The sequence below is a fragment of the Pezoporus occidentalis genome, unplaced genomic scaffold (assembly GCF_034315485.1).
Source record: "Pezoporus occidentalis ecotype Australia unplaced genomic scaffold, CSIRO_AGI_Poc_V1 ctg14, whole genome shotgun sequence".
Classification (NCBI taxonomy): Eukaryota; Metazoa; Chordata; class Aves; order Psittaciformes; family Psittacidae; genus Pezoporus; species Pezoporus occidentalis.
In genome coordinates, this window is record NW_026913209.1 from 2,391,854 (window position 1) to 2,414,689 (window position 22,836).

General features: G+C 38.5%; 1 protein-coding gene across 6 annotated transcripts in view; it reads left to right on the forward strand.

The window, feature by feature from the left end:
• FOXP2 (forkhead box P2) overlaps positions 1 to 22,836 on the forward strand; it is a 418,517-nt gene that overhangs the window by 49,566 nt on the left and 346,115 nt on the right. For all 6 annotated transcript variants that reach the window (XM_062609597.1, XM_062609588.1, XM_062609592.1 and 3 more), the window contains exon 2: positions 16,586 to 16,732. The gene's annotated coding sequence lies outside the window, so the exon portion shown is untranslated. The remainder of the gene's footprint in view (positions 1 to 16,585; positions 16,733 to 22,836) is intronic.

Sequence of the window (22,836 nt, forward strand, 5' to 3'; positions counted from 1 at the left end):
GAGGATGGGAAGAAGTGTTGACCTGCACATGTTTGGCAGGGATTGCAGTAGGTGTTGGAGCTAGTGGATAGCCAATGTTCTGATGACATACACAGAACAGTAGACCCAGCATTTTCTGAGAAGCAAGTCTGAGCTGGGACTTGGGAGGAAAAAAGCTCCTGTGCTTGGTAAAGTAAAGAGGGAACCTATGGGCAAACTAGAAATAGGTTCATTGTAAGTGATGAACTGGAGAGTCAGTTTTGGAGCCTCATTGTAGTTTCAATGCTTCTTATGATAGGCTGTTGCCATTTTTTTAAAAGAAAATATTTCCTCCTGGGCCTTTGCTCTTAGCCTGCCATTCCCTTCCCTCTTCTCACGTATGTAGGCTTGCAGCCTCTTTTGGACTGGATCTGGGGCTCAGCAAACCCCTCTGTGGGTCAAAATTAACTCAGCAAAACAGTGGAAGGCCAACCTAGCAAAAGCCTGAATATGCATTCTGCCGTTTCTGTGAATTGATTTGGCTGACAGAGGTGTATGAGATAGTTGTAGACAGCATAAGGTAAGCAGTGAGTACCAGTGGGTGATGCAGGAAGGCAGGGAGAGAGGAGGCGGGGAGTGTTCCCTTTGTGGAAGTAAGTAGTGAGCTGTTAGACCTGCTTGCCCCATCTCAAGAACCAATCTTGTGAGCATTGGTAGGCCTCAAAAAAATCACCTGCATGATTGTGGGTGGTCACTGTATCTTTGAGGACCATGTCCCTGTAAAACAGCGGCAGAGTTGCCCAACTGGGAAATCTCTGAGTTGAAAAACCTACTAATAACTGAGTTTGAGGCATAAAACCCCACAGGTTGTGGTGGCTTGCTCAAAGCCAGCATGGAGTTCATGTGGATGCAGGGTGGAATGCATCTGAAGAAAGGAGCTTCTGTGTGATTTTACTTGAGTAGCTGGTTTTCGTATTTATCTTAAGTCTTCATGCTTGAAGCATTTAGTGTACACAGGTTTTTTTCTGAGAGCCAGCCACTTTATTAATTCCTTCCAAACCATATTTTTGCTGGCATGCACATCATGGCAAGTCATCAGTGTTTCCGACTCGGCACTTCTCCCATATCCTGGTGATACACTGTATGATACTGCGACACCTACTTTCTTGCATGCAGTATAATTGAACCGTGTCCCTTCTCTATATGCTAAAATTGCATGCTTGTTTTGAGTTGATGCTTCTTTTTCAGACGTCTACATACGATGCACATCACCGTGCTAAATTGTCAAAAGATTTGCTAAGTGTTTTCAGCATTTCCTTAAATATTCTTCATAAGCTACCAAAAGAAAAATCTGTGCTTTCTGTGTTTAGGAGGGAATTGTTTCTATCTGATACAAACAAGTCACACACATGCATTTATTTTTAAATGTCAAGATATTTTTCTAAAAAAGAACAGCAGGAGTCTTGTTTTTTAAAAGAGAATTAGATTGATCAAAATGTTTACTTCTGGCTCTGCTTTTTGCAGTCTTCTTACTATTTTGCGACAAAATAGCAAATTAAGTACATTCTGAAATAGGTACAAGACTGCAATTTTGATATGAGGAGATCAAATGGCTTCAAAGCTCACTTTCTTTTTCTCCTCGTAGCAGTGATAGCATTGAATTGTTAAATTGTTATTTGAGAGTGAAGTTCTGTAACACAACTGAATAGTGTTGTGTTACAATAAGAGTAAGATAAAATAGTGAATGGTCTGCAATTGGAGAAGATCTTGTTTAAAACTGGTTTATTGCTTTAAAATCAGATCCCCAAATTGTAGAACCTTGGTAACAACCTCTGTTTTTTAAATAAAGCTTCATGGAAGAGCAGATGTTAAGATCTGCTCACCTTCAAATACCATGCTTATCATGCAAAGGAAACCTGTGTTGTGAGGCATTATAAAGTACATTGGGATAATGTGTAATGTTTTCAGTGAGCTAAAAATCTGCTTGGAAAACTCTTGTGTAATATTAAGGATGGGGTATTGCTTTTGAAACTTTCAATACGTATCAGAAGTTCAGAATTTGCTATTCCAAAGAAACATATCCGCACTTTGAAGCTTGTTCCTGGTAGGTGCCACGCTGTTGTAAATTTAACTGACCCTAGGAGTATTGGTCTTTGAGAGCATATAAGAATAGGATTTATGGTTCTGAGTTAATAAAATATGCTGATGCCACTGTAAGCCCTATTTAGATAGACAGCAGTAATCTCTGTTGAGCAGTATGAAACCGTCTGTCTCTAAGTAGTGGAAACCTAATAGTTCACAGCAAGGTTGTACCACATCCAGAGATGAGAAAAATGTGTCTGAAGTCAGAGGAGTTTTAGCTGCATGGTTTTATTTTCTTGTGTAATTGCATTCTTTTTCTTGTGCTGATATTATACATCATGTCAAGTAAACAAGATACCCAAAGTGCATAAAGGAAAAGGTGCTTTTCAAAGTTCATACTATACCTTGCTTTTGCTAGTTTTGGCACAAAGAACAAGATTCTTCTGAATTTACAAGGTGAATCTGAAGTACGTGGAATTGGTATTAAAGGTGGAGTATGCTGCGTGTTCATAAAAAAATCCCCATTCAGTTCAGTAATGAGATACATGAAGGAGGCTAAGTTAATGTATTGCCACATAGTGTGTTTTGCACAGTAAAAATGCTGTTTCCAAGTTTTTATCTTTCATGGAAGGAGCTGATAGAATTGCATGTTTGGAAAGATAATTTTGAATTTGTAATTTTTCTATTGTGTTTGAAATATTTGACATTTAAATACGTGGTTGTATTTACATATGTTGCATTTTCATTACAGCTAATCCTCTTGAAACTTGGTTGGCAGATGCCTTAAGCAGTTCTGTAAAATTGGGACAGATACAGTATTCCGCAACCTTGGAATCTAATTGCAAATAAAGAACATTTTATAATTGTATTTTTCCACTTTTTAAGATTACCACTTTTAAAACTTAAAAGAGAATTGCTGTAGCTAAACAAAAGGAAATAGACTTTAGTAAGGAGATTAATATCTGAAAATTCACCAGTTGCCACCCTATTTAAACATAAAATATTAATAATCAAGATTTAATATGCTGTAAACATAAAGATTACATCTCCATGCTACTTAATATATTAAGTAAACAGGTCCTTGTGAAAAATCATTCCATGTGCATTATGAGGCACACATATTTTTACAAAAGGCAAGAGTTTTCAGTATTAAATCTGAATGATTGCTTTATAATTTGAAAAAAAAAGGTAGAATAGGAAATCATTTGACAAGTAGTATGTTTTTATAGTCCACTAATACGTGGTGTCTCTATGTGCTGGGACTTTGTTGCTTTTTGTTTTGGGGCTTTCAAAACCAAATATCCTCAGCCCTTCTTCACCACCATTTCCTAGCTTTTGATTTCTTAAAATGTTGAGAATTATAGCTAAATATAGCCAAACATGTTATGTTCTCTATGTGAACTAACTTAATAAGTTCCCGTAAGTTCATGATATTCAACATTAATAGCCCCTGAATTTAACAGTCTGACATATGAGAAACAGAAGTTTATGTAGCACTGTAGAGGAGATAGCCATTGTGAAACTCGAGCTACAATCTGACTTGAAGATTTTTTCTGTTAAAGTTGAATTTTTTTCAAACTCAAATTGCATTAGGCGTAGAAAGTATCCAACAATTCCTTCTCTCTTCCAAATAAAATTGTCCTCGTGGTCTGCTTGCTTTTGTGATGCTTCCTAGCAGCGTCTGGATTCATCCTTTCAGTCTTTGGCTGCTTCACTGATGCTCCTTAACCAGGACAGCACCGGCTCTGCCTGGCTCCCCCTTCAGGGGAGAGCCACAAGCTCTGCTGGGAGCTCTGCATGAGGTAGTGATGGATTACATCCTATTTGGATGTTTAAAGTTAGGCATGATTAATCTGATTTTAATATTGCCTAACAGTGAGTAAAGGTGGTCCAAACCTAACTTCTTTCACTAGGTATTTCCAATTTACTGCTTGGCTTTGGGTCTGCTCCTTGTTAATCTCTTCTGTCTCTGCTTTTGCATCTTCATTCAATCTATGTAGTTACCCTGAGATACCTGTTTTCCAACACAGGGGTGTAAAAGGTCCTCCAAGTAGCTCACATGATAGGTTTTCAATACATATATTCATACAAACCTTTCACACCTTTTTTTTTCTGGTAAGTTGCTGCTTGGTGGCAGCAGTTGAGGTGGAAGGGTGCAATGGCTGGACTGAGCTGGCTCTGTTTTCCTTAAAAAGCTTGTCTCCCTTTTGAAAAGCACAGAACACACTGAGTGTTTATGCCTGTAAGTGTATTTACTAGATTTTTCTGTGCATGTTTCTCATGCATTGGCAGTTGGTTTTGGCCACTTTGTGGTCCTGAGTCTCATGCTCTTCATGGTCTGAAGCAGGGAGGATTTCCCTGTAGAGTTGTGATGGTTTAAAGTTGGGCTTGATGAACGTACTTGTTAGTGCTTGCAAGCCAGAACTGGAAGCACAAAATCTGATGCCAAAATATGGAACTCATTTAAATACAGGCAAGATAAAGAGCAGTAGGTCAATAGAGGTATAATTGAGCCCTCAGCTGCTTCAGTGGGCATGTCTCCCGAGCTGTGCTGGGCTTTAGGGAGATGGCACAATCCACCCTCACCAAGTGCCAACAAATTGCATAAGGTTTATTTCTACCTTATTCCCATCCCTGTCACTTTTGGGCATCACCTTGGCAGTGTTGTGCAGGGATCTGGTTTCCAGCTTTTGCCATGCAGGAGTGTGGCGATATCCTTCCTCCCAGCCCATGGTCTTGCCTGGGGCAGCTGGGTAGGATGGGCATCCCCCCATGCGAGGCAGCCCTGCCTGCCCGGGATGCGGCACCCGTGGGAGCGCAGGGCAACAGATAACAAGCAGGCAATTAAATAGCTTAGTAAAAGAAGACACAGAGTTAATGCCCTGTGCTGCTCCTCTGCGATTCTCATAAACTCATACGTAGGATCCAGTGAATCGGGAAGTAGGATGAAGGTTATCGCAATTTTGACGCAAACACCTAAATGGCTAATCTGTTTCTAAATGGTTGTGTTTTTAATCTCAAGCCTCTTTACATGGCTGAGCTGCTTTTTTTTTCCCTAACTTGATTTTGTTTTTAGAGGAAATATTTCTGATCAGATTGCTTAAGCTCTGAGCTGTCAATGTAAATACGTTCTGTCAAGTATATAATACACGTTTTAAAATTTGTCTAAATATTTATGCTCTTGAGGGGATCACTGTAGCTCTCAACAGACAGTTACAACCTAGCGAGTAAATAAATTGTATTTCTTTTTTTTCCAAGTCTGCATTGTTTTTGCAAGAAATGGTGACTGTTTGAAAGATTACTTGAATCTCATAAAATTCTGCAAGATAGTTTTGTTATTCACTTGAGAACGAAGTACCTCCTGTCTTTCAGCAGTGCCTGCAAATATACTTGGGTGTATATATATTTATATGTTTAAAACGAAATGCTTCTCTTTCTTCTAAAAACTGAGGGACAAAACACAAAGTGAATGAATTCACATGTGCCACCACATTTAAAACTATCATTAGAAATGTTGTGAAGCACATTTTCTGTTACTTTAAATTTACTTCCGGTATGTGCTCCATGGATTGTTTTTTTCTTATTTTAGTAATTTTCTTGCCTGGATTACTTCGATGAGATCTCTGGTGCTCTAAATCTTAAAAAGCCCTAATATATATGTATTTAAAAAGTTAGATGAAATTCAGTGGAGTGATTTTCATTCATTTTCAGTTCATGAGCTGTATTTTTGATATTCGTAAGGAAAATTATAAATGCTGCAGTTTATTATGTAGTTAGTTTATAATCAAGAAGAGTTATAAGAGCTGTGACTGATACCAGACACAAGATTGCTGTAATTTTAAACACCTCAGAAACTGTTCACCAGCAAAAAAAGATCTCACAGTTTAAATATGTTTTGAATGCTAGTTTATATAAGTCATGATAAATTGTATTATCCTTCCTTTTTACTTTGTACAATAATAAAGATTATTCAGAGAATGTAAATCTGTGATTTTAACATCTTTTGACAAGCACATTAGACTGTAGAAAGAGCATCCAAGTTGGGGCTCGGGGCATATGGTGCTACCTTCTGCTAGCATAGCTCCAGACCAAGTCACTGTGTTCACCAAGGGGTCATATTCAGACTCTCAGGTTCCTTCCTCTGGTCCAGGGAAAAAAAACAGTTCCGCTTCAGATGGAAAAATCAGAACAAAACCCACAAACCTCACTTCCCTGTGATACCTTCATTGTGCAGAGAACACAGAGATGCTCTGAAATGTTTTGCTGTCAATCGGGATTTTTTGTCAAGGCACTTAAGACAGGTTTCAGAGAAGTTAAGCTAAACAAAAATTGGATTGGTTAATAATCCACAGGCTAAACAATGCTGTACCACTGTAAATCCTCAAACTAGCCTACATAAATATTTATAGCTATTTTTTAAGTCTGAAAAGAGATATAATGCTTTTTTAAAAGAATAGATGCTTATATCATGATGAGAAATTGTTGAAGCAGTTCAGACTTATGTGTGTTCAAACTATTATTCAAATGCTTGTTTTGTGAGTAAGTAGCAACTCCCGCAGACTTACTTTTCACGTCTTCCCAGATTGACTTCTTTTATTTAGGTTTAAAGACTGGTATTTATAATAGATAATCTAAGTGTTGTGTATCTAGGGAATTCAACATATGGATGGGGATACGGAAGGCATTAGTTATATGAGATTTGTTGACCAGCTTTTAATTCAGATTGTCATTTTTAACACACGGCGGTGCAGATGGTAAAGTTTTGACTGCCCGTCAGAGCCCAAATACCTTAGGGACAGCTGTTGCTGATAAATCTTTTTTATATGCTTTAGGTCAAGAGTAGTCAAACCTGTTACAGCACCTGCTTCTGCATATGCAAATCTGTTGTTTTGTCATTTCATTAAACAAGGAAAGGTAGTGGTCTCCCGTGGCCGTAAGTAAGCCTGGAATATAGCCCGTATGAAAGGAAATCTAGCAAAGACAACTGCGGTTTCTGCAGTATAGCCATGGGATGCTGCTTCTGTTTGGGGGCTTTGTTTCTGGAAGACTGCCTGTAATTTGGAAGGAGGGTAGAAAGACAAGTAGATGTTTGGAGGCGAGAAGAAAAGGGAAGGTGTTTGCTGTCATTGACTGTAGGGCAGTTGTGAAGTTTGACATGCCCAGAAGCCAGCGGGTACCATGTGGAGCTCCTCTACGCTGCATACCTCTGTTTTCATCATCTGGTAAGCCTGCAGCATGATTTCCGGGCACTGGAGCATACAAAATGTCTACTTCGGTTTGGAGCTGATTGATCCACGGTATGGAACATGCTTGTGGGATCTTCTCTTGCTATAGAAGAACATAAATGATTGAAATGCTTTCTTAAGAAAGAAAAGTATCATTTGTTTATGGAATTTGGTGCCTAGCAAAAAAATTCCTGTCAAATGCCAGCATGCTGCGAGAACTGACGGTTTACTGCACAAGATTACGTGTGGGTTGTGGAAACTTTCAAGCTGTTTACATTTGTGTAATCTATCAGATATACAGAGAGAGTTTAAATCATGAGGAGAAAACTTCTTCATTTACTGCACTTTGCGAGTAGGGCTGTGGCATGTAATAGAAATGGCGCTTAAGAGTTGTTTTTTTAAGCAAACTGACAGGAGATTTTATTCTGCACTGCCATAGATTGCTGTGGGGGAGAAAGGGAAATAGTAAAATTGATGAACAAATGTTGCATGCTGTCATTTTAGATTACGTTGTTTTGCCATGAAGTTGTTGCTAATTTTTTTTAAAGACACTGTAAAATCCTGCTGTTGCACAAAGTACCATTGTAGCACTGTGTTAGTTATTTAATTCCAAGGGTAGTTTGTCAACAGTAGCTTAATGAAGCCACGAGCAGAAATGCTTTTTGAACATTTTGTGGAGGGAAAAGAATACTGCCCTGACCTTTCAACCTTGTAAGCTGAGTTTTCCCATTCTGACACTAGGCATTATTTTTGCAAAGGTTGGGAGTTTAACTCTTCAAGGAACCAGATATCATTTTTATTAGGATACTAATTCTGGTAGGTGCTAATCTCATCAAGATTCGCAGACATTTTCCTTCATAGGCCGTTCTGATTTGTAGCTTTTTCTTTTCACAGCAGTATTAAATACCAAACCTTCTCTGATATGGAAGTTCATTAGAGATATGTCTTTGATGGCAGCCCTTTCAGGGCTTCAGTTTCAAATACCTTGATGTAAAGCTTAAGAAGCCATTGTGTTGTAAGCCCTCCTTGATGTGTCTTATTTAGATCTGCATAGTAAATCAAGGAAAGTAAATAACAAGGCAGCAGATGGAAGCATGGAGATAAGGCCAGTGAACAATTGTATTTGTATTTTGTTATGATGTTGACAGGAGCTAAAATTCACTAATCTAGTTCAACTGATCTGCATTTCAAAGAAATCTCATTTAGCAGCAACTTGAAGGTTTGGAGGATAAAGTTCTTTCATTGCAGCTTTTATTGCATTCTTTGCTAATTTATCTGGTCAAGATTTAGCCTTGCTTACTTAAAGCAGCAAGCATGTTACAAGGAGTCTTAAATACTACGAAAGCATTAATGTCTAGACTGTGAACTGAAGGTAATTACATATCCAGCAGTGAATAGGCTACGTTTAGGAAATACTGTTGTCCAAATGGAATTGCAAGAGAAATGCAGATAAGGTGTTTCCCCCTGTTTTCTCTAAGTGGTTGGTTCTTTTTTTTTTTTTTTTGTTCTTTTACTGTTTTTTTATTATGGAGAAAATGAATACTTTAGCAAATCTAAATTACTAAATATGAAAAATAGGATTTCTTGAACTGTGAGTTCAGATATTCCATACTTTGCAGCTCTGTTTACAAAGTGATAGCTGGTATTAAGGTTTCATTTAATGATTGCCCTCCTCTGTCTATTAAGCTATTAAAAGGTGGACAATAGTTTAGTAGAACGATGGACCACAGTTGTTTTATGTGCACTGTGAATGTTGTAGACAATGCATGTGCGCGTTGTGTACTTTGTACTTGCTAAAGTACAGCTATGTTATTTGGAAGAAATGTGCTAGATACATCATAAAAATAAAATATGATTGAAATTAAGAGTGATATAAAATAGAATTTAGGGTCTTTTTTTGGAATTTAAATAGAGTTGTTTAATCTTAAGGCCAAAACCCAGCCTCTTACTTGGATTTAGTTTTCACTTTGTAATATAAATACTAACAATGGCCTAGTGAGAGAATTGATCACAAGTGTGTGCATACCTATGTACAAATATAACAATAATATGGCAAAGCATGCCAGGCTGGTGTATGTCCACTGTAATAATGGGGCTCAGTTCTAAGACATGTAAATCAAAACCAGCAGCTGTTGCATTTTCATGCTATAGTACTTACTGCTCTGCTGCAGCCTGTCCTAGTCATAGGGCTCACATCTGTGCCCCGAGGACTGCACCGCCATCTCATATGAAGTGTGGGGTTTCGCACTTGTTTGTAGTGAGTCTTTGTAGGCTGGAGATAAGTGGAGGGGGAGGCAGCTGGGGACAGTGCCACTTGGTAGACTGCAGTGATACCTGATAGCTTTTGACTGCCGGAGTCCATAGCTAATCAGATCATGGGGTGGTAAATGCTTCTTTAGTAGTAGTAGTGGCTTAAGCATCTTTTGGTTCCTTTCCCTCATTGCCATACCTCTGAAGATGCTCATACATTGGTTTGCGGGTCTGCAAGGTAGAAATTTAATCTAGATGACTTCCATGGCATGGCTGATCATGTAGCTCCATGCACAGGTGCCCTGGCACAGCTCAGTTGCCAGTGCTGGGAAGGAGGATGTGGTGCCTCTGCCACTGGATGAAGGGTTCATCAGTCTGCACCCCAGGACGCACAGGGTGAGCTTCTCAGCAGTGCGAGCCAAGCCACCTCACAGTTGTATGTCCCACCTTTATCCAGGCCATATATCCCCACTCCTCTTGCTGTGGCAGGGATGTCCCCATTTTGGTCAAAAGTTGATAACTTGTTTTGCAGGACTGTTTTCAAATAGTTGGACTCCCTGATCTGTCTCACTTTGCAGTTGCACAAGTTTTCAAGTAAGCACAAGGAAGGAGCCAAAGTCTGCAGCTGAAGAGGAAGGTGAGGGAAGTTAGGGCTGCTTCAGCCCCAGTTTGGAGCACTTTATGTTGTTGTGCTGCTGTATCCTTTCTGGAAATCCTTGCCTTTACCTGTTCTAGGCCGCTATGCTGTGCATGTGTGAAATGAAGTAGACAAGACAAGTAACAATTACTCAGAAAGGTAACTTGCACTGGTTTGTGAAATAAGCATGTACCAGCCAGTGTAACAATGACAATAAAATAAATCAGGCTCCCCTAGAAAACTCCACAGTGTATCTGAACATATAATTACATCCCAATTTGCCAAAGCTCAGAAGGGAAATACTGGATTTGAAGATGTCCCAAGGATGTCATCCCGTTTACAGCACACAAGAGCAGGCAAATACGTCCACATGAGCAAATCCATTCAGGCACAGTGGTGTTCACATCTTTAGATTAGGTCTTCCTTCTTTTGTGTAACAATTTAAATCATCCCTCAAATAAACATATGCTCCTACTGTTAGTCCTGTTAGAGTCTCCAGAGTTTTATCAATCACAGACTGTTTTACAAACCTCATGCCGTTGTGCTTTTGACTTTAGCATCGCTGACCTCGCTCCATCCCATCTAAGCCCTTCTGTGCCCAGGCATTGCCTAAGGTGACAAGGAGGCATCTTGGCTGTCACTGAATGCTCGCCTCTTGTGCTCCTGTCCCTGCTGGCTCCATTCACGTGTTGTGTTTCTTGCAGGGCTGAAAGAGAGGAGTGTGTTTTCAGCAAAACTGAGAGTGGGAGAAAAAGAAAAGAGTGAAAGGAGAGATAGGGGAAAAAAAAGGCAAATGGAGTTTTACAGTATTTGTCACATCTCTCCCTCCACAAAAACCTTCTGCATCCCCCAGTCTAGGAGTGCACCTGCTAGCCTCCTGCAGCACTGTAGCAGTACTGTGTGTTTGAGTGATCTTCTGTCAGGTAATTGGGATCAAAACCATTTAGAAATGAGGTGGATTAAAAACCAAAACTTGAATTCCTGCTGTTGTTGTGTCAGTGATGGTGTTGATTTCAGAGCCCTGCCTGCCTTAATTGTGTGTGGTGCTGCATGTCTGGAATCACACCGAAGCGCTCAGTATTCGTCTCTTCAGATCGTGCTATATGCCTGTGTTGAATGGTGGCCTAGCATTGGAAAGAGAAGGGCAGATAGAGCTGGAAGGAATATCTGATAAAGGAGGTGGCACTCTTCCCAGTGGGGATGGCTGGAGAAAAACAGACATATTTGCCACAAGTACTATGCAAGTTTACTGATATCTGTTTGACCTTCCCAAGCTTAGATGTTACTTTAACAACTGTTCACCGATTATTTCATCTGGTTGCCCTGAATCCAGCATTGTATCTTTGTTGGCAGATTGCCTGATGGAGCTAGGTAGCCTGTGTCTTCTGTCATCTCTCTTGTATATAGCATTTACTTTAGGATGGTAGAACAGCTAACCATGCAAGCAATTGCTTAGACACAGGTCTTACCTTTGTTTTCATGCCAGTCCATCCTCCTGCAATTCAGTTTAAGGTTGTATTTCTGTTCAATATATTTTGAATAAATATTGAATAAATCTGCAAGAGAAACAAGCAGTATTTCTCTAACTTTTAATGTTGATCCAGATCCAGAAGATTTGAAGAGTTCAGTATGCAACTGGTGAGGGGACTAGATTTTAAAATATTACAAATTTTAGTGGTTTTTTTCAGGTCCTGAAGGAGATTTATATCAAAGAATAGGCATGATTATTATTTATCTTAATGGGACCAATGCATTGGCTCTTGTACTAGAAAGGCCATTTTACCTGTAGATGCATAATTTGTCCTTTCTCTTTTTATTATGTAAGAGAAAGGAAGTAGTACCAACTCTGATGTTTTCTGAAGTATTGTTTCTTTAATAACAGCACAATAAACTTCCTTAAGTTGCAGACAAACCAAACAGCTTCTTTCAGTTGAGCAGCACAACATTTAGGGTATTTTGAAGTGCAACACCTTTACTTCTTGAATTATTTACATTGTAACTCATCTGTTGTTTACTCATTATCTTTTTTCCAAATTAGGACAATGGTACCAGAGATCGGCTGGGGAGGACATTTGCACAGATATATTTGTGTCTTTTGTGGCAGGATTTTAATACATCTTTCTTAACGGAGGTTTCAGCGTTCACTAGCAAAGCAGTGATTGGTTTTGTGAGTTTTATGTTTTTGTGAGATAAGGTTTCTTGGTAAAGGCTTTTAGATAAACAGTGTACTAAAGACACATGATTGTAATACTACATTAGGCTATACAATTACATACGAGAGCAAATGCTACTCAATCGCAAACTAAAACTCCAATCTAGTCCTTCATTGTTTATGCAGTATAATTTCAGGCCAGATCCTGCTCTAGTCTTTTGCTTAGTTTCATGCAATAGGCTACAGATATTCAAAGTAAAATTAACAGGATTCTTAAAATGGAATTTTATGGCATATTCAGTCAGGGACCTGAGCCATTGGATTTTTTGTAAATAAGATACATAATCCTAAAATAATTGAGAAACTTGCTTGTATAGTCCTCGAACACTGTAACACATTTTTATGTAACAGCCTCTAAAAATATGTGGCAGTCATGAGAGAAAGTATCTTATCAATACCTGTTTGGGATGACTTTGTAATGCAGCTGTGGCTTTATGAATTGCCAAAAAAGTCACATAACAATAATGCTAATAAGAGCACATTTCTATATATGGCTTTTACTTTGTGTCTTAGGTAACTTATGGAAATGATGTGAGCCTGCACACAGGCATAGCTTTTAATACCCTGAATTGATACAAGTGTACTCTGGAATATGTTTATGTCTTTAATCTCATTGGTTACTTGTATCATTATGCTGTTCCAGAAATAAAAAACAAGCTAAGAAATTCTTCATGTAAAAATTTCTTCCTGTATCTTTGATATGTACTATGATATAAGTAGATTTCCACCAGGGGTATAATTGAATTAGGGAATATATGGAATAAATTTTTAAAGCAGGCATGAATGCTCATTTAACCTTCATATGGGATTATATAACAAGTGGTTGGAAAAGCATTCTTAGTTTACACAATTTTTTGGGTAACTCTCGATTCCCAGCACTTGCAACTGAAGTAATTGCATATCAGTTTTTGCCCCTTTCTGTGCTCTTGTGTGAGAGAGCCAAATCGTGTAACTTGAAGCCATGTATGGAAAGAGCGAGAATCACAGCTTGTATTTGGCAACCAGTAGGTTGTCAGACAGTAGTTGTCTTCTAATATCTGTTCTCATGGCATTCTTTCTTACCACTGAAATACTGGCAATGATAATTCTGTGTTGTTGTTATTACTGCTATCAGATAGTTTTTAGAGGGTTTATCCTGCGCTAGCGTTTTATCTGCTGTGGTATACCTGGAATCCACTTCTCTAAAGCTTGCAGTTTTGCAAGGAGCTTGTCATTGCTCATGCATCAATTCTGAGACATTCGGTTCTTGTTTGCTACAGCTTGCACTTATTTATAGTTAGTATCACAGTGACGTGGAGGATGTCAAACAGAACTTGGATTCCTTTTGAGCTGGATGGATTATATTCTTACCCTTAAGATTTTACATTCTAAACAGAAAGTTGGACAAATGGTAGAAGGGAGAGGTGGCCTAAAATGTTGCTATAGGCCAGCAGTGCATGGGTCTTTGTTCATTAGCATGCTGTACAGTGAATTTTCTTTCATCCTCAGTGTAGCCATTTGAGCTGCAGAAGCAAGCAGAACAGCAAACATCATAGCAGCCTCTTCTTTTGCAGAGCATAGAAGTGATGAGGGGGAATAGACAGAACAGTAAACACATTTTGATCCAATATATCAAGCTGACCAAAAAAAGTATCAGTAATTCAGATTCCTCACTTTAGGGTCTAAAAAGATAGATAATAAATAGGTCTGTGTGTAGATGGAGTGGAAAATCTCTGGTTTTTGGGTGGAACGTTAGGGTATTAATTTGTGCATCTTGCAAAAGGGACTTTGGTTGCATACTGATGTCTGAACAAAGTTATTTTTGTCCTGTTATGTTTTTGTGCTAGTACAGACTGCTTCTTCATATAGTGTGCCAATGCATAAGTCTCCATATAGGGATACTCAGTTTACAGACGCAAAGATCTGTATCTAGCAAGACAGCAGAAAGGACTGCTTATATTCCTTTGGTACACCTGGTGGGTATGGATAGAATTAATTAACATAGCTTTTGCTCAAAAGAGACATGGCAGTCCATGACAGCAAAAAGTGTTTGTTCCTGATGACAGTCATTCACTTTCTGCTGGTTCAGAAGGCTTCCCTGGAGGAATTTTAATTGATCTGCACTTACCCAAAATAAATCAGAAACACTGCTGTATCCTAGAGATTAAAGTAAAAGAGAAGATATTGGAACACAAAGTATATGATTTTTAAGGTTTGCTTTGAGATGAAACTTGGGACATGGAGATGCTGACCTGCATTTGTATGTGTGGTACTGACTGGGAACACATGGATGAAGTTACAGACTCAAACACATGAGACCAGCGAACAACTTGAGAAGCAGAACCTTGCTTTGTAGCCCTCTGCCCTGGCTGCTTTGGGACTGTGGACTGGGGAGAGGAAGGCTACTGCTGCTGTACAGTAAGACTTTGCTACCTCATTTGATGTTTTCTTTTTTTTTTCCATGGTGATGCTATTTTTAAAAAGTCAATCACGTTTATTAAGCATGTAGTAAAATACAGAGAACCATGAGAATTTTCATTGCAGTTGAAAAGGATCTAGCCTGTACTTCCAATGCAAGTCAGACCAGACTGCCTGTGTACCAAATGCAGTGATTGCGGTTCTTGTGTAGTGAATATATCAGTGTAAAATGGATCTTAGAATCTGTTGAATTAGCACTAGCATAAATGAATATACAAGGAGATACGATTGTCATCCTGGTTCAGACCGGTGGTTCACATAGGCCATCTTTTGTCTCTGGTGAAGTCTCTCTTCCAAGGATACATTCGCTCTCTTTTTTGACTCATGAAAACTCCTTGCATCAGAAGCATCCTTGGGAGGAAGTCTACAGGTCTGTTACCCATTTTGTGGAGGACAGATTCCTGCTTTTTCTTTGGAACTTGAGTTTTACTAGGCAGTTCCCTGAGTTAAAGGGATAGGGAACAGATGATGTCTGTGCAGCCTCTCCATCTTCTTCAGGCTTTTGTAGTCTCCTGTCTTCTATACAGCCCTTCCTTAAGCTGCCTCACAGTTGTGGCGTGCCTCATATGGAAACCATTCTAAACCTTTGATTATGTACAATTTTCTTCTCTGAACCTTCGCTAATTAGTTCTGTTGGGTTGAGTGTTCTGTGCTGGACACCAAAGTAGAGCAGGCTTTTAAAGACGGTGATTAATACAGTGGCAGATGATGTGTTACGCTTTGTTCCTTATTCCTTTCCCAGTAATTTTTGACATTGTTTATAGTTTTTACTCTGACTGGTGAGTTTTCATGGACCTATCCATCATAAACGCCAGGTCTGACTCTCTGAGCAATAAGATGTAGTGCAAGAGAGGGCTGTTTTGTTTAAGAGAAGGTTCAGATTAGAGTATTTATCAATAATGGGGAGCCAAGATGGTTTCCAGTAAATCTGTGTTCATCAAATTGTGATTGCCTGCTTGAGCCCTTCCAAAAGTATTCAAAATTCCTTGGTGGTGAAAAATAGACAATCAGTAATAGCAAATTGTCTTGTTTGTCTAGCGGTATGATTCTCGCTTAGGGAGCGAGAGGTCCCAGGTTCAAATCCTGGATGAGCCCAAACCTTTTGGGGCTGCTCAACCTGGAGAAGAGAAGGCTGCGTGGAGACCTCATAGCAGCCTTCCAGTATCTGAAGGCAGCCTATAGGGATGCTGGGGAGGGACTCTTCATTAGAGACTGTAGTGATAGGATAAGGGTAGCGGGTTAAAACTTAAACAGGGGAAGTTTAGATTGGATCTAAGGAAGAAGTTCTTTCCTGTTAGGGTGGTGAGGCACTGGAATGGGTTGCCCAGGGAAGCTGTGAATGCTCCATCCCTGGCAGTGTTCAGGGCCAGGTTGGACAGAGCCTTGGGTGACATGGTTTAGTGTGAGGTGTCCCTACCCATGGCAGGGTGGTTGGAACTTGATGGTCTTAAGGTCCTTTCCAACCCTAACTGTTCTATGATTCTATAATTTGTACCCTTCCAGGTTTTAAAATAGTACAGTCTTGTTGCTGGGAATCTCAGGAGTGGAGCAGGTGACTATTTTAGGAGTAGTGACTACTTTACATGTTTCAAACAAAAAAGGTAAGAAACATATAAAATGTGTGGGATTTCTTCCAGGGTACATAGTACATGTGTGTAAAAATGGCCCCCAAAGTGTGTTTCAAAGAGGTGATTGTAATACCTTGCTATAAAACACAATATGGATGCTTGCACTTACTGTGTTCCTTTCTCTTCTTATCCCTAGATAATTTTGAGTGAAAGTTAAGGACCTTTTGTCCTTATCTGCTGTAGAGGTGATAGACTCTTCTGGAAGGAGAACCAGTTTGAGCAAAAAGGAAAAGACCGTCCCTTCCAACAGCACAGCAAGGTGACTGAGTGACTCCAAAGAAATGTAAGTGATTTATAACCTAACTGTGGCTGTGGCTGTTTCTGCTGTGGATTTATATGCTCTTCATATGCTCTGTGGGAGGAATACAGGACCATGTCATTGAAACATATTGCTTATAGATGTAAAATACGGTTTAGGAATAAATTTGTGGAGCATACAGAAAATACGTACTCCTCCTGTTTTTGTGTGATGGTAAGCTATGCTACTTTTCTTTTTCCCTCCCCAGGTGGCAATTGTTAATGGGAATGAAGTGCTCTAAGAGTCACAGACATGTTTTTCAACCATTTTCTATTCATCTAGATCTGAGTTAATTTAGATACATAGAAACTAAGCAGCTAAGTCTCAGTTAGTCATCCTAGATTCCATTTGCCATCGGGACAGAAGCAGACATCTCTAGAAGCCAGTCCAACTTGTCCTAAAAGTAGTGCCTAGGGAATTCAGTATTACGCACTGAGTAGCTTCTGTCTCTCCATTGACCACTTAGTTCAGCCTAAGTATTCATTTTAACCTGGCACATCTGTGTAAGAAGCAGTGCCAGTTTCTTTTCCCCTCCCTGTATTGTCATTCTCCCTCAGCATGTGTAGCTGTTCATAAATTTGCAGAATGGTTCTGGCTGAAAATAACTAATTATTTCTGCAGTTTCATTTTCAGCTGGGTTTATCCCAGCCTTCTCCCATATGGCTGTCCAAGGGCTGTGACTGGTACAAAGGGTGATAGTGGTGGGAATTAGCAGCCAAAAGTGTGGAGGAGTGCATGATAGCTTCTTTTGGCAGCTGTGCTAGTTTGTACAGCTTAAAGTGCTTGGTAAGCTATAGTCTCAGACCTTGTAGATATTTTTAGTGCTTTGCCATTTTTAAGGGTGGAAAAACTTGTGTGAAGCACCCTAGCTTATTATCTAATGGGGAGCTAGTGTTTTGTTGTACATTTCACACTGTGGTCGTGCAGGGTGTTTTATATCCGTTGCAAATTAAAAGTCAGATCTCCAAAACCAGGAAATGGTCACAAATGGCTAGCAGGTAAGCAGGCATCCTATAGTAATTTACAGTGTAGGCATGATGCTGTATAATTCATATATACATACATGATTTCTGAATCTTAAAAACGCTAGCTTGATTTTGTATAGCACCAAGCATCATGTGTGGGTTGGGTGATGTCATATGATTAGTGGTTGGACTAATTTAAGCACAAAATTCTTGCCTCTCCTGAACAGCAAAATACTGAATAGCATTTCATTTTCACATTAAATACCTGATGGGAGGGTGTAAAGACAGAGACAGAATTTTTTCATTGGTGCCCAGTGACATGATGAGAGGCAATGACTACAAATTGAATACAGAAAGCTTCATTTAAACATAATACATAAAACATTCTTACCTTGAGGATGGTCAGACACTGGAGCAAATTGCCCAGACAGGCTGTAGAGTCTCCATCCATAGGGAGACGTGTTCACGGACATGGTGACAAGCAGCCTGCTGCATCTGACCCTGCTGGAGCAGGGGTTTAGACTAGATGATCTCCTGAGGTCCCTTCTAATCTCAGCTGTTCTGTGATTCTGGGAATATTTATGGGTAAACAAAATCAGACAAGATTCTGCTATTTTATTTAGTGATTTTTCTATATTTTTATTTTTCCAATTTTGATGTATTTAGCTGTTCAGTTTAGGCTTTTACTTAAGTTTTGGCTAAAGATGAGAGATGGCAGAAGTTGTGAGCTTTCTAAAATGTGTTAAATTATATTTAAAGACTTGTGAATATAACTACAAAAATCACATTGAAGTCTGTGAAAATATATTTTAGCTATGAATTAGCACCATAATTCACGTGATGTGGACAGTCATATGATGGGAATTTTAGATGTTTAAAATGAGCATCTTTTTCACTTGATCCATGGAAAAGAAGGTACATTTTTAGTACAATTTTGTGTTTGCAGGGGAAAAAAAAAAAGACAAAACTAAGGACAAAGCCTTGGAAGAGAGATCTATTAATCCACAATAGAAATGGATGTCTTCCTATAGTCTTGTCAGAGGTCAATGAGACCTTTAAAGAGGTCTAACAATTCCATTATGAACTCTGCTTTGAGGTACCTGCAAATGGCCATTCTGGGATAATCTATAATTCAAGTGGATGCCAATGTAAACATGTGAAAACTGGGCAAATGTACAATGATACTTCACAATTAAGTCTTCTATCTTCTACAAATGCGTGATTCAGGGGCTTTTCCTTGTCTTTTGGAACACTTAGGGAAAAGCATCTCTCTCTTTAAAAGCTGGTTGTCTTGAATTTTGACTTTGGTTAGTTTGGCAGACATTTTCTGTCCATGGTTTTTGCTATGGGCAGAATGTCTTTGCAAAAGCTTCTGTGAGATGGGTGTATCATTTCTGAAAATGGAAAAAAAAAAAGATCTGAAAAAAGCTCTAGGATCTCTCTGCTTTGCTTTGAGCAAGGACTTCAAATTTGAAGGTGAAGCTTTAATGGGTTATAAGATGTGCTTTTTGCCATGCTGCTGAACGTCTGTCCTTATTGCACTGAATTATAAGCTTTTGAAAATTGCTGCTTACTCATAATCAGAAGAGGCATATTACTTTGTCAGCATATTCTGAAAATATTCTCTCTGTATTCTTAATCTCCTAAAAAATGATTGAGCCCATCCTGGCTTGGAGATTAAAGACTGCATGACGTTTCAAATGTACTGATCCCCTGTTATTGTCACAAAAGGGTCTTGTTTTTTGAATTTTTCCGGGACAGCGTATTCTGATTTTTATGCTTGTTGAGAATTCTGTTTTTCTGCATCTTACGCTTACTTTTCCCATGTACTCTTTCAGAAGGATGTCAAGAGTGGGATTAATTTCCTCTGATGTTAGCCATCTAAAAAGATAGGTGTAGTAAATCTGAGCTGGTCACTGTAGACTTCTGTAGTCAATGAAGAGAGATGGAGGCTTCCAGGGGAGAATTCCCATAGCCTCTTTTTTTTGTCTGTCTTAAAATGAGATGATTCATCCTTTGGAGATGCCTGTTTCTTGTCACTGACAAGAAAAGAAGCTTAAGGTGACCATCACAAATTTAGACATCTAACTTTTCTTTTAAATGTTAAGGCAGATAAATTCCATCTAGTGACATAATGTGAGGCAAGAATGTTACTGCTGACATTGACAAAAACGTCCTGTTCTCACATGAGTAAACAAAATTCATCTTTGTATTATTTCTTTGTGGTTATGATGATACATATGAGCTTATTAAAAGGACATTTTCCATGTTGCTTACACTCTGTACGTAACCATTAAAAAATGCTCTTCAAATGCCATTTTAATATTAACTATGAAGTATTAATAGATTTCAAGTTTTTCGTCTTATATTTTGTCTCTAGGTTGAAAAATGCAAATATTTTAACTCTGTTGTTATTTAATGTCTAATAAGATAGTAGAAGGTATATTTATTACAGCTTGCAATAAAAGACTGAAAAAATCGAGTGCTAATATAACACGAAAATGCTTTTTCAGCTAATTTTTATAATAGATTTAAATTTCATTTTTTAAAGCAGGCATCTTGGTGACTTTCCAATTTGTAAAAGATTGCTCTACTATCAACTAATATTGATAATGTGCTCTATTAAACGAGATGATTGTGATGAAATGCTGTTTTCCATTTGTAATGAAGCACTGTAGATTTCTTTAGTAATTTAAACTGTATTTGAGTAATGGCAACTACATGACCTACCATAAGCTGATAACATACTACCTTCCTCAGTTCCAGGGTTCATGGATAGGGGGTGTATGTGGGGAGCACTTTATTTCCATGGAATAGTTGAACACATATAAAAGGCATTAGAAGGAATGTATGTTGTTTCTGTTTGCTTTTTAGTTAAAATATAGGTATGTAAGAAAGAAATTATAGTGTAACTTATTATTAGATGTCTTTTTGAGGCTAATCACCATGTATTTGACTCATTCCCTTGCACTGATAAACTTACCTAGACTTACTTCATCTGTGTTTTAACATCACTGTGATGAAAGTACGGACAGCAGTAGAACATGCTTCGAAGATAGTCTCATTATTACACTTGTCCTGTTGTAGGAGAAACAGGACTGATTAACCTCATTGGGGTATATAAATGTTTTCTTTCACTTTAAATTTTGTTTTTAATATCTGCAATGTATCTTTCATTTTGTTTCACTTTTTTCATTGTTATTTAAAATGTGATACATTTCGTCGAGTATTGCATAGTAGCAGAGCACATATATAGTAGTGTAAAACTACAGAGAAAGCCTGACTCCTGAAATCTACATTCAACACAAGGAAACAATGTATTTGTTTTTAAAAAGAGCACTTGCAAATTGGCCTGAAGAAAGTACTTAGGAAGGGAAGTAATCTCATGTTAATGATATCTAGGTCTTTTCTCTTTCTCCCTCATATTTGCACAAAACAGTGTTGACCAGTGTTTGTATCTCAGTAAGCTGTGTGCTGTAAACAGGAACAAAATATTTCCCTTAGAAACACTGTCATATCAGTGCTTGCTGGCCAAGATTCTCACTGGTAAATACTCAGAACTTCACTGAAGCTGACAAGCTGGCTCCTTACGTAGTTCATACAAGTTTTATAGGCTTGATTTTTTTCACGATTGTCTGGCTTTATTTGAGTTGGATTTGTAATATTCCTACCCTTCTGCTACTTTAAGAATGTTTAGCTTTGAATGGCATTTTACGCATTATCACAAAAATCCACCAAAAAGACCCTAGTTCTGAGAAAACGAAAAGGGCAGTTCAGCCAAGGTGCCACTAAACAGAGGATGTTTGAGTAGTGAAGAACTGTGCGTATTTGTATTGAACTACAAATTTTACTTTATGATTGACATTTTGTTTTGACCTTGTTAGAGGTTTCAAACTGAGTAGATCCCAAGGATCTGAGAATATCTGGGTCCAGTAAGTGAATGTGAGTATAGAAACCTGAGGAATATACATTAAAGAGACAGACTGCATCAAAATTAACAGAGCAAATATTGTGCAAAGCACAGGAATCTAAATAATTTCAATAATAGGAAATTCCACATGGGGTCATTCCCTTTCCATGTACATAGGGAATCAAGTTCTCATCGTACTGTTGGTCTAACTCAAAATTTAAAGGCAAACTGAAGTTTCAAGCAGGGAAAAGGGAAAAGATGGTTTGATTGTTGCAGGCATTTTTAGAAAGTATAAATATGTATTGATAGTTCTTCTAAAACTACTTATATGTACTTATATGTATCTTGTCTCAAGTCACAAAGCAGGCAAGAGAGGAAGAAAAACATTTCACAAGCATGTCTTCATTTCTTCATCCTATACAAGCTCTCTCTTCTCCAGTGTGTTTTTGGTGGTTAGGTTCCTGAATTACTTGGTTCAGCACATCCATTAACTGGGCCTTATCCCCATTCTGACTGTCAGTTTTCTTCATTGTCTACTTTGTGAGAGATGGAGTCCTATAAGTTGATTTGAGGTATCTTTCCTGTATAAGGGAGCGGAAGATGGGTGATAGACTAAATAAAGGTGCCAACTAAGCGGATGCCTTTTGCTGAAATGACACTTTCATAGACTCTGGTGTCACCCTGCATGCAGTTGCAGTTCCCTGGCGTTAAGCCATTCAGGAATTGGAAATGGTATGAAACATGCATTTGTAATGGAGCACAATATTTTTCATATAAGATCAGTAAATGTTTTTATAGGATTACTGTCGTTAGTAAACAGCTGCAGCGTTATGCTTCAGAGGTAGAAGCATTTGAATGTTAATGAAGGGATTCTTGTATACAGTTAACAAAGCACAGTGAGATCCTTTGGGGCACAAGTCCTGACATAAATAATAATAGTAATAATACACTGCATTTCATCTGATGATTTCAGAGAACTTTGTAGAAAACTTTAATGAATGAAGTATCACCCTAAACCCCTGTGGAGTACTGCTAAGACTGCTTAAATCACTAGGTGGGCTGAATGAAGAAATACTGTATCATTTTTGCTCTGTGTTGGTTACTATGCCTTTGCTGCACACAGGTAGTTCAGGAAGCTTCAGTTACATGTATCCGGATGAATATTTTCAACATGGAGATGTTAGGGCATAGGGAAACAGATTGACTTAGTACAG